This window comes from Hibiscus syriacus, unplaced genomic scaffold, assembly GCF_006381635.1.
Source record: "Hibiscus syriacus cultivar Baekdansim isolate YM2019G1 unplaced genomic scaffold, ASM638163v2 tig00006222_pilon, whole genome shotgun sequence".
NCBI classification, from domain to species: Eukaryota; Viridiplantae; Streptophyta; class Magnoliopsida; order Malvales; family Malvaceae; genus Hibiscus; species Hibiscus syriacus.
This window is the reverse complement of record NW_024062088.1, coordinates 14,298-23,342: the sequence shown is the minus strand read 5'-3', so window position 1 is coordinate 23,342 and position 9,045 is coordinate 14,298. Positions and strand designations below refer to the sequence as shown.

At 34.4% G+C, this 9,045-nt stretch overlaps 2 pseudogenes; one reads left to right on the top strand and one right to left on the bottom strand.

Moving 5' to 3' along the window:
• Window positions 1-3,152: 3,152 nt before the first annotated feature.
• Window positions 3,153-7,166, bottom strand: LOC120200591 (annotated as a pseudogene).
• LOC120200588 lies at window positions 7,146-8,794 on the top strand (annotated as a pseudogene).
• Window positions 8,795-9,045: the final 251 nt, after the last annotated feature.

Genomic DNA, 9,045 nt, shown 5'->3' with positions numbered 1-9,045 from the left:
ATTTCATGATTCATATCGATAAACCAATTTCAATATCGGATTTCAACTCTATGACAGAGGACATTCGATATGACCGAAATTTGTGTCTCTTTATATTTGCTCTATTTTTGTTACACGATAATAAGCAAAGAGGGGCAGTTGTAGACACATAATTTCGTCACACATTTATATATGATTATTTAACGTGTGTATATATATATATATATATATATATATATATATATATTTACTAATTGTTTTATCATATTTGTAGGCCCATTACACGTAAATAAAAATGACCCAAGTGACCCAGGCCCAACAGTTCGTTTCTGATGCTTTCAAACCCTAGCACGCCCCCTCACCAGCAGTGTCGCATCCCTTATTTCTAGCCGCTCGAGGACACCGTAGCTTTCACGCCTCTCTAACAGTCCCCGAGTCCTCCGACGCAAGAGTCACAACCATCATCATCAACCAAAGCAACAATCCAGCATTAGAGTTCCATTAGGATTCAAAAATGTAATTTTAAAATATTTTTTTACAGTATAAATAAACATGTAATCAACCTTTTTTTTCGTTTTGATACTTGCATGCGTTCGTTTTGTTATTCTTGATTCGGAAAACCACCAAAGGAAACGTTTTGGCCGATGAACATAAGGGGTAAACCGAAGATCTTCTCCCTTAGATCCACGGTTCCCCGAGGCCTGATTTAGAAAAGACTTTGATTTTTGAAACGAGGGTAAAACGATCTTTCGAATGGTCAAAAAAATAAGGTTTTGCCGCCGATGAACGGCGGCGGTGAGGCGGTGCTAAGGTGGCCAGAATCTGGGTTCATGCGAGAACCCAGCCATGTTCTTATTTTTAAAGACCAGACGAGAGAAATGTTGAGAGGGAGGGAGTGACTCGGCTAGGGAAGAATAGAAAATGAATTTTTAAACAAATTTTTGGCTTTTATACACAACCCATACCCGACCAGTTAACCCGCGTGTTGACCCGACCCAGTCTTCTGACCCGCATGTTTTTACGTATTTAAGGGTAAATCCCTTTTTGGACCCCTATTATTTTAATTATTCCATTATCGCCCTAACCTCTCTTAAAATTGATCCCCAACTCTGTATTCATTCAATTCGGTCCCCATGTTTTTTTTTCTTTCTTATTTTAAATGTTGTTTATTAGCATTTATATTTAATTATATAGTTTTATTATTTATTTTCTTATTTATTTTTTTTTTCTTGATCTATACCATTTGGTATTTTAATATATATATATATATGTTTATATTCTATATTACTACTATTTTTTATTATTATCTATATGTACTTTAATATTTTATTACTATATACTTTAGTTATTTGTCACTTGATTATTTTTATTATTTTTATAAGTCATTATATATTTGTATATTTATAACTAATATCATTTTTTTTCTAAACTACTTATGTATATAAAATATATTATTATTATTTCTTTGCTTTTCTTCTTTATCTTATCTATTTATTTATTCACTTTTCCCTTTTTTATTTCCTTTATCTTTGATCTATTTGCTTATGCTTGTTTATTTATTTATTTATGTACATATTGTCTTTGCTCTTTTTATCTTGTCGTATTCTTTTTCCTCTTTATTTTATTTTCTTTATGTTATTCGTTTTATTCACTCTGACACATTCACTTTTAAATGGTACAACTTTCGAATCAATCTACGGTAAGTAATTCGGATCGATATTTTACCTTCTAATTTAAACTTATATCTCTCTTAATTAAGACAATTGGCAATTATAGAGTACCGAAAGGGCAGTTCAAGGGTGCTAACCCTTCCTTGACTGTAACCGACTCCCGAATCCGACATATCTTTGGTAAAACGCAGATAAGGTAAGAAATAAGGTACCCGATTAACCTATTTATTTTTAAATAAATAATCGGTGGCGACTCCAATCCACATTTTTCAAGTCGAAGCCCAATTCTGGGGCCCAACCGAAAGACGGTTGCGACAGTATGTCATGAATCTTTACCCTCCGCAACCCTGCTACCCTTCTCTCTAGATAGGCTCCTGAATCCTTTAAATCAAAAGTTGATAACAAAAGTTAACCATTTATTATCATAACCTTAAATTTTAAACTCAAATGTTTTCGAGTAGCATTTTTATAAAGTTAAGTTTTATCATATAAAATTTAAATAACATTGTTATTTCAATTTCAATTTTATCATTAATATTTTTAGATTAAATGATATTTTAACGTCCCTTAAAATTATATATCATTAATATTTTGGTATTTTTGTTGTTTAATTTGATCTTTAGAATCTTCAACTAAGATATTTATTTGTCCAACTCATATTTTATAAAGTTTTTATGTGTCATGTGAAACATAAATGATAATGAATCGAGATATAAAAGATAAAAGGCTTACCCGTAAACCAACGGTGACAATTAAAAGGGAGATGTTATTACTGCCATTGGTTAATGGAATTGTGTTCTCTAGCCTGAAGTTTGGCCTCTTATGATCTCCATGTGCGGATCCTAACAGATTAACATCCCACTTAATGCTTATTTACTGAATGATAAAACAAGACAGCCAACGGTACTTATTGGTAAAGTTTTTTAATTCATCTGCTCGCAAATTACAGTAGAAATTGTAGACATACAAACTAAAACACCATTGACAAATGCATGCAAAACATGCCCAGCCGACTGCACCTTAAGCACTGCTTTACTGTTTGATGATTCATGCTGAAAGCTGAAATTAAACATCATAATCAACAACCGAATAATTCCTCTTTAAAATGAATTATGATATTCAAGATTCAAAGATGGTAAGTGTTCGTCACAAATGCCCCCATTTTGGCTACCTAATAAAACCTACATCAACCGTGTGAGCTTATTAGATGGATTTTTATAATTTATATACCTTTTTAAGTATTTGTATACAAGAGAACTTATCAGAAGTTTAAGACATACCATACTCGTCCAGGAGGACATCATCATAGTAACTTGTCGTTGTGAATGCTGAGGCTGTTCTCCCAAAATTTGTTCCACCATGATACTGAGAATTGAAACAAGAAATGTTACGGTAAAATATGTAATTATATACACACGATACAAGGAAGTATGATTATATATTATGAATATATCAAATAGTAGCAGATGCAATAACAACATACTGAGTAGTCCAATTTTCTGTCCAAAGCCATGGCTTGTTGGGTGAATTAGGCCCTGGAAATTACTCCCCACATTTCATCCCATTGCAAGTGTTGATCTACACACAAATCAAGTGTATAAAATAATAATAATAATAATAATATATTTTTAATGATATGGAGTTAAAAAGAAAATGGTGAAGGAGAGTAAATTACGATTGGATCAGGAGCATCATATTGTTTGCACATCATCCAGGGAACCCCAGTTTGAAGTTCAACGGCCATTTGAGCTGCCCATTTCACAGACGGAGGTCCTTTCTCATGGAATGCGTCTTCCACTAATTGGTACTCATTCTCAATCTACATTTTATTTTAACCATAATTAAACCCAGAACTACGATCTGAACCCCTTTTTTCTGTTTAGCCCTTTGAATGGACCGCCTTGCGAAGCATTTAGGCTTTGGGATTTCATCATGTTTACTATTTTTGTGGTGAAATTCTGCATATGCATCTGTACGCCGTACATGAATAGTGCATCAACCAATGTATGAAAAAGTGTGAATAAACTTTATGAGCCATAATTAAGAAATAATGCACCTTAAAAGCTTCATTGTCACATCTGTAAACAATGCCCGGGATGTCATGCAACCAGAAAGTTAATCCCCTGCAAAATTTAACATCCAAACAACAGATCTAGCCCAAGACTTACCCTTCGCCAAAAGCCAGTCGGCCAGGCTCTTGACTAAAACCAACAGGCGAAAGAGGCTCAAACATCGATGGACCTAAGAATACGTACCATTTAATCTAGCGCATCACAAATTGCGGCTCGATCCACATGGGATGGGATACTCACATGGCATGAGGCCACCAACCATGAGACACGGTCTCCCATGCCTTTATCCTAGTCTACGTCTAGAATAAATGAATATAGCCTTTCATGAATTGTTCGAAATCGTTTATATAATGTTTTATTATGTTTATTTATTAAGTCAAATAAATGAGTTCGGATAAATTTTTTATGTTCATTTATTAAATGAAGAAATATAAATAGAGGTGTATTTAATTTATTTATGTTTAAATTGTGAAGACATGGATTAAATATTTGTAAAGATAAGGATTAAATTAAACATAATGTGAATTTTGGGTTCAAACTTTGAACCCTAATGAGCTTATAGACTAGTAGTGTAATTTCATCATTTATTGAACATATAAACAAATATGTTTGCTAACACTAAACAAAATGAACACGAATATTTTCAAAAAAAAAACGAAACAAACATTATATTAAATTTAAACAAATATGAACCGAACATGAAAAACTTTAAAAATAAACAAACAAACACAAATACAACCGAGAGCTACTCAGGTAAATCCATGGTCAAGAATATAAAGAAAAATAAGTAGGTGTTTACCCGTAATTCCATTCAGCTCGATGAAGGGACCGATCCTGAGACTTGCATCTAAGCCTTGTGCTTGGATTTCCTTAATGAATCTAACAATGTCCGCTCTTCCACTGAAATCATACTGCAAATTACACAACTATGTTATTATCTAATGACCAAATCGTAATGGAAACTAAAAACAGAGGGTTTGATATAAGGAAAAAAAACACCTGGCCTTTTACAGGCTCATGTAGGTTCCAAAACACGTATGTTTGTATCACATCTATTCCTCCCTCCTTAGCTTTCGCTATTAATCCTGCCCACATCTGCAACAACTTGAAATTTTTAAATATATTTGTAATAAAAAATCTATGAGAACAGTGAAGTAATGGACTGGTTCCAGTAAGATCTCTCAGAAAGTTGTTTGGCAATTCAACGAAGAAAGCTTAATGAGATCAGAAGAGGTCAACTCAATTTCACTAGTCTTTATTGAATCTCTAAACGTTTATGAATTCATTGTGCTCCTAAAAAAAACTTGAAAGAGCTAATCTAAGAAGGAAATGGAACAAAATGTACCTCAGGAGTGCTTCGAGGATAATGTATAGAAGCAGAGAACAAAAGCTTTCGTTGTCGGTGAATTATCAACGATCTGCCATCGTAACTCACTTCTCCTCCTCCAACCACAATCCCTACCGTGATTAATGCAGCAAGGCCTAACGCCGACACTGCCCTTTTCTCCGTCGATGCCTAAACTAAACTTTAACGGAGAACCAAACCTCTCTTCTCTCTTGCTTCTGCAGTTTCCCCAAGCATCCAAGCATCGTATATACCAATAGTGACAGCAAGACAACTATTTGTTGTAATTACTAAATATGTATAATGATTTTAAAATCTTTATTTCCCATTAAATCTAAATTTATGATTTTAGACAATAAAGTTATAATTCGGAATTATGAGAATGCAAATTACAGCTGTAAAGGTTTAGAAGGCGGCATACAGAAAGCGTAAATCCAACGATCTTAAGAGGATGACGAAGCAATGCAGTGAGAAATAAAGACGCATTGATTGGTCCGTCTGCATGTGAAATTCATTGTCTCATGCAATTTCGTTGAGACGCCAAATGAATAATTCGTGATTCAACTTCCTCCTCACTCCCGCTTCCACTTAAACCCTCGCTGTATTTACAAAATTAATTTTGCATGGTATGTTTAAAATATTACCAATTTAATTGAAGTGTATTTCTTTAAATTAATTTTAATAGGTTTATTATTGGGTCGTAAATTAATATTTAGGTTTGTTATTGGGTCGTAAATTAATTTTTAGGTTTTAATTGGGCCTTAACTTTTCAATGTGACCTCTACCTATATTAATCCAATACCGTACTAAACCCAAATGCAGTTAAATAGGAGTGAAGACATGGGTTTGTCCAACCACAAAAATTGTTTACAAATTGATTAATGGATTTAATTGGATTTGTCAAAGCTGTCCATTAATGGGGCATTATTATTATGGCTATAAACGAAATGAGATAAATTGCAAACTATTGAGTTTGATTCGATTAAAGGTTGGCTAATATTTTAGTCGAATGAACTCAAAATTTGAGTTCAAATTGATTTGAATTCTCAACGAGTCAAAGTAAACTATTTGATACCGACTTGAAAAAGTCACAAACAATTAAAAAAATAGTTTATTAAATTTTATTTTCTTTAAATTAAAACATTAATAATATTAACATGTGTATGTTTTTTAATACAATGTAAAGCTTTCATTTACTTATGATTCAGGTTTGAATTCGAGTTCGCTCTTGAACCTAGTTTGAACTTCAATCGAGTTGAGTATAAGAATATTTATAATTATAGTTTTCTCGAACTCGAGTCGTGTAACACCCTACACCAATACGACACACAGTCGACCATTGAGAGTGGCACACAAAACCACCGGAGTGGCTAACCAACAAATTTCCTTTATCATAGTGTGTAAATACTTGCAATAAAATATAAAATAAAATCCATGTAAAAATAGTTTATAGTCGGGGAGCTCCCACAATTCCAAAATAAATCAAAATATACAGATCGGGTATTTTCAGTCTGTTTAACTATACGTTCATAAAGCCGATCCAAACCCACCCTGTATATTGCAATCCATGGACTCATAGCAATGTCAATGCCGTGAATGGGATGAAATTATTTGAACCTGATAAATTTTGATTTGATTTGATAAAAAAAAAGTTAACTTAAGTTTAGGGGTTGGACATAAGTTATGTAAATGAAGAAGTCAGTGTCATATTTAAGATAGAAAATTCTGTATCCAATTTGATCCAAGATAATTATTATAATGTTTATTTATATATATTAAATTTATAAAAAAAATTGTTTTATATCATATTGTACTAAATTTAAAATAGAATTTATTAAGAATTTAAAATAAATTGAAAATAATTCAAAAGAGGCAAAACTGACTTGGTCGTGCACATTCCAAAATGGAAGTAAAGGAATGGTTGGGGATGTTGGCCTGGGTTTACGAGAAATAAAGTAATTACTGTAGAGTGCACGAAACAGATGAAGTCATTTACCGCTTTTCCAACCACCAACCTTACCTCTCTTATTTAACACCTTCACCACTACTCCCATAGCACTCACTCAACTCATCCCCTTTCTGATCTGCAAGTTTCTTCATATAAAAGCTTCAAGCTCGGCAATGGCGTTGTGGACGTATTGCCTCGTCCTTTGCCTAAGTGCCGCGTTGAGCGATGCGGTTTTAGGGAAAGGACCAAACCCTTTTTTACACGAGGGCCGGGAATAGAAGAGAAATGTGCCTGCCATGTTCATATTTGGAGATTCTCTCATCGACAATGGCAACAACAATGCCCTTCCTTCTTTTGCGAAGGCTAACTATTTACCTTATGGGATTGACTTCAATGGCGGCCCTACTGGTCGTTTCTCCAATGGCTATACCATGGTTGACGGAGTTGGTCTGTCAGTAAACACACTTTTTTTTATGTCTCCCTCCCATTTAAACCCGATTGTAATGTAGCCTAATAATGAATGTCTGCGAACATGCAGCTCAGATGCTAGGGCTTCCATTGATTCCTGCGTTTTCTGAAGCTTTTGGTGACCGGGTTCTTCATGGCGTCAACTACGCCTCCGCGGCTTCTGGTATACTCGACGAAACCGGAGGAAACTTTGTAAGCATTTCTCCTATACATGCACGTGATTATATATATTTTTTCCAAATTAAGATAATTTATTTCACGTGATATGTAATGTTAGGCAGTTAAATTTATTTCACGTGATATGTAATGCTAGACAATTATTACAAGTCTTACATCTATCATTTGTTTATCCAAATCTGTAGAAACCTCTAATGTCTACCATCTTTTTTTTGTAAATATAGAGCTTGCAGTATGGTGCAAAATTACATGCAGTCAGATAATAAATGAAGACAGACTAAATATCTCTCTCTCTATATATATATATATTATTTTGATTTTTGTGGAATTGGGTTTGTTCAGGCGGGTCGAATACCATTTGATCAACAGATTCGAAATTTCCAGATGACGTTGGATCAGATAATGGTCAATCGGGGTGCAATCCATGTAGCAGAAGCACTGGCTAAATGCATTTTCTTTGTTGGAATAGGAAGCAATGATTACCTCAACAACTAACTGATGCCAAATTACCCCACCCGAAATCAGTACAATGGTCAACAATATGCTGATCACCTGGTTCAGAAATACACTCAGCAACTCATGGTATGTTAACCACTTCATCCACAATCTGATGGTAATATTTGATGTTAAATTCGAAATTTACTTATGCGCAGACACTTTACAATTGGGGCACGTAAGTTTGTGGTAACAGGGTTGGGAAGAATGGGGTGTATTCCAAGCATTAGAGCACAAGCAATTCGGGACGCTGCTCGGAAGAAGTGAACAAGCTGATGGTACCTTTCAATGCCAACGTTAAGAAGATGTTGAATGAGTTTAATAGTAACCTGCGGGGAGCCAGATTTATCTACGTGGACGTGGCTCACATTTTGGGAGATATGATAGCCCATCCTACAACGTATGGATTTAGGGTGGTGAACAAAGGGTGTTGCGGCATTGGGCGGAACAGAGGCCAAATAACGTGCCTTCCCTTGCAAACACCCTGCAACAACAGGGATGAATATATGTTTTGGGATGCATTCCATCCCTGAGAAGGTCAACATCTTAATGGCACGGAAGGCTTTCAGTGGCGACCATTCCGTTGTTTTTCCCATCAACATTCAGCAGCTTGCCAGACTTTGATATTTAACCCTATCAAATGTATCAGCCACTAGTTGGCTTGTTTTCTTTTACTTCTTTACTTTATTTCCTCTTGATTAGAATAACACTACTTTTTGGCTTCACTCCTACTACTTCAATGCCTACTTTAATTCTTAACATAGATTAACTTAGTAATGTTGGATAATGATTATACAACAGAATAGTAAGAAAATCCTTTTGTAAACTCTTTACAGATCCGTCTAAGAAGTAGGGTTTCTCACTTTCTTGCTCTATCCCGAAGATTGGCAT